Consider the following 3,772-nt stretch of genomic DNA (forward strand, 5'->3'; position numbering starts at 1 on the left):
GCACCTAAAATGCGAACGTAAGACTCGAAGTCTTAAGCAGCCGTGAGGCTATCTGTGTCCCGGATAAGAATAGTAACGTCATTTGCGTGCGCAGACACTTTAACTGAGCCTTGCCCGGTCAGGGAGAGACCCCTAATTTTTGGGCTTGTCGACGAGTTTTCCGATGAAGAGGTCAAGGCATAAGACAAAAACAAGCGGCGACAAGGGGCATCCTTGTCTGACGCCTCTATGGATTGCAATTTCACCGTGCACCCCGCCATTAACGATTAGGTCGCTGTATAAATTATTATGCAATTCTCGGAGAAGCTGAACAAACTCAGAAGGGTACCCACATTCCTGAAATATAGCAACCAGGTATGAATGGTTGGCCCTATCAAATGCCTGTTTTTGGTCCAAAGAGACACACAGGCCGGCAGTACCAGTATGAGGTGTATAGGCCAGTGTGTCCTGTGTTAGGCTAAGTTCCGAAAAAAATACTTCTGTATGGGACCGAGCTAACCTGTTGGAGCGAGAGGAGGTCGGGCTAAAGAGCTTCAATTCTGGACACCAAAATGGAGGTTGAGATCTTGTATAGTCCGCATTAAAAAGGGTTACTGGTCTGTAGGAACTCGGGAGAGAGGGGTATTTCCCTTCATCCGAAAGTAACATTAAACGGCATATTTTGAAGAGTTAGGAGATCCGCGGTTGCCGGCACGATGCTGGAACACAAGTAGGATCTACTAGCTTGGCCGACGGGATCTTCCTACGGGAATCCGCTGCCACTTTCTTGCGTGTCGATGTAAGTAAAGCTGGAGGCTAAATGGACGCTTCGTTGGATGATGAGTATGAGCTGCCCGCCGTCGCTTCGTTCAGCTGACTGGTAAGCTCATCAGGTGATGACGTGTTCCTCGTAAGCGTCGGCATCTCGTCGATAATTAGCGTGGTCTGCAAGTCGTCATCACTGCAAGACGGAGCGCTACAGGGGATGTCGTCTGGTGAAGTCTGTCACCGGGCCGAAGTCATCTACGGAGTCTCGTTGGCGCTTCGAGAGAGTTCGGAAAACTCACTGGCTGCATCCGCATAAGTACGAGGTCGCTGACAATCTGCCGTGGCGTGGCCTCCGCGGCAGCGGCGACACGCGGCCGAGCATGTTTTGAACTCGTGTCCGAAGGTCTCGCACCGAAGACACCACGGCGGCTTGCTGTCGGAGCCTATTATGGCCCTCTCGTTCGCGCCGAGGGAACAGATCATCGCCATCATCTTCATCACGTCATCAACTGGCGTAGCAAGTTAGGCATTTTAGCCCGGCTAACATCGCCAGACTTCGTTAAAAATCGCTTTCTCTCTCTCTCTTCGCGTCCCGGTACTCGCCCTGTACCTTGTACCCTCGCACCGACATGGAGTTTGGGACGGAAGACTTCATCTCGATGCGGACGAGATGCACGTCGTTCGCAATGCGCGGCCCACCGTTGAGTAGTGAACGCCTACGACCCGGCCGTCCGGCGAAAGGTCTTGGTCGTTCATACCACTGGACACGATACACGGCGACGTACTCGATCTGAGTATCGATTCATGTAACGGGGCACGAAGTGCCATTCACGACGATGGCACCACGCTCTTTGGGGTTTAGGCTGCAGCATAGACGAAACTGCGCCACAAAGGCCTCCTTGGTGCTGGAGGCCTTTGAGGCCGCGGGGACTCACGGCGCCTCCGATTGTACCAATGATGTCGTCAACGGAAGCATCTTTGGGGGCATCCAGCTTGAAGCATTGAGCATCGGGGACTGGTGGACGGTATTTCACTGCAGCGGGTTGAGTCTTGGACGGCAAGACGAGGGCGGCCAGCACTAAGATAGTAGAGAGCGTCCAGAAACACAGGGGGGAGGGGGGGATACAGCTATCAGGGCAAACGTTGAAAGAACTCTTGACTGAAAAGTTTATACAGGAAAAACCTTCCCGAACCGCTACATCTGGAAACATACTTCATACCTGTCAACATTGTCGAGCAAAAAGAAAATATTAGGTGTATTTGGGCAGAACATATACGCACAACTGGTACTCGCAGTGTTCTTCTAATTGGAAATAAATGTGTGCTTGATATTTGCGACAGCAAATATATAAAAAATACTCGTTGCAAACAATATTGTGACCCCAGAATACAAAAAGAGCTCCCGCGAGCCTTGACCTTGTGGCGGTGTTTTAAGTGTTCCAACTTCACAGTAGCAAAAGGTTCCAGTGGATGGCGCAAGCAAAGGAACGCGGTAAAATTGAATGAACTGGAGCAAACCACATACGTGTTTACCGTGGGAGAAGCGATACAGGTGGGGCAGAGCTTGAGAGGTGGGCGGGCGGGAGAATTGAGAGGCGTTTACGCGGCAGAGGCTGCAGTAGACTATCGACGACATTTGCAGCGAAGTGAGGAAACACCGCCACCGTTTTTTATCCGTGTATTTTTTGACCAGGGACTTCTGGTGTGGACTTCCGACCTATTTGCGGACTGGCTTAGTGTCACTATCTTGCTTCTATGAACACGGCGACCTGCCGAGAAGATGTCGCCTATCAACCGCGTTCTGTTTTCAACTTTTGTCTGGGTTTCAACTCCTGTGCCGGAAGTTTTTCTCGCCACATCGGCCCTACACCGTTTTGGGCCAGACATCGCCTTTCGATGGCCGTGAGAAGATATACGTCCTAGCGTCACCAACTGTCGTTTCCGTGTAATTTAAATTGGTTATGTTTCCCGAACCTCGGATACTATTGTGGTTGTCAGCCGGTTCGCACTGCTGAAATGCTGTAGTGTTCCGCTTATTCTAGGCACATGTTTCAAGCTTTAAGTTCCCTCTGCTTTGGAGTGAAACAGATGAGTTTCTCCTCAAGTTCGCCCAGCGATTTCGCGTGGCGGGTGAGCGTAGGAAGCAGCATGGTTAACTTAGTATGAGGTGAAACGTATACGGTGTTCCAGAGACGTCCCGATGATGCGGGGAGCATAAGTGCGCGATTGCATACACACCATCTGAAGAGCGCCACTCGTCTGTGCAGTGATCGGTGTCAGTTGCGTAAGTGCGGTCATTAGGAGCTTGTTTTCGTCGCTGACGAGCACGAGATCCTGACCTTCAACATAACGCAACGCACGCGCGCTCCAATTCCAAGAGAACGCGTTGCGCAAGGCGAAACGCGCATGGGCCGTGGTAGCTGCGCCCGAGCTCGTTTAATATATGAACCGTGCTGTTCTCTCCAACTACCATGAATACTATTTCGGCGAAGGGCATAGGCGGTTGTTTTCATTTTTCGGGGGAAGGGGGGGGAGGGCTTTATTTGTTTTGTTGTTTCTTTTTTTATTTATTATCTACTTTTTATACATTATTAACAGATTGGTTCTTATCTCATTTCGTCATGTTAAGCGCTGTATACTGCGTATGTTTGTATTAACATTCCAAAGTCCTCATTGTAAATGGTTTTACGTGTTTTGTTGTCACCCCCTTGCATCTGAAATAACATTATTTATTTTAATAAAATGAGAGTAATTATCTACTATTCACAAAATTACTACTATTTAATAGTGTTATTAATAGTTACTGTTATAATATCATTTTATATTATCGCAAATTTGGGTCTGAGAGGGAGGTGACTAAGCTTGTGGGAAAGCAGCGGGAGCGAATCACGCAGTTTTCACTGTGAACTAAATATCCTTGAAGGGTGAGTTTACCGTCACTGATATATCATTTTCGCATCGTTTCTGCTTCACTCACTGAAGCCGTAACTCGAAATCTGCACCTAACGAAAACCTGCATGCAATT

This window comes from Haemaphysalis longicornis, unplaced genomic scaffold, assembly GCF_048455015.1.
Source record: "Haemaphysalis longicornis isolate Haplotype H1 unplaced genomic scaffold, Haemaphysalis longicornis Haplotype H1 scaffold_3, whole genome shotgun sequence".
NCBI classification, from domain to species: Eukaryota; Metazoa; Arthropoda; class Arachnida; order Ixodida; family Ixodidae; genus Haemaphysalis; species Haemaphysalis longicornis.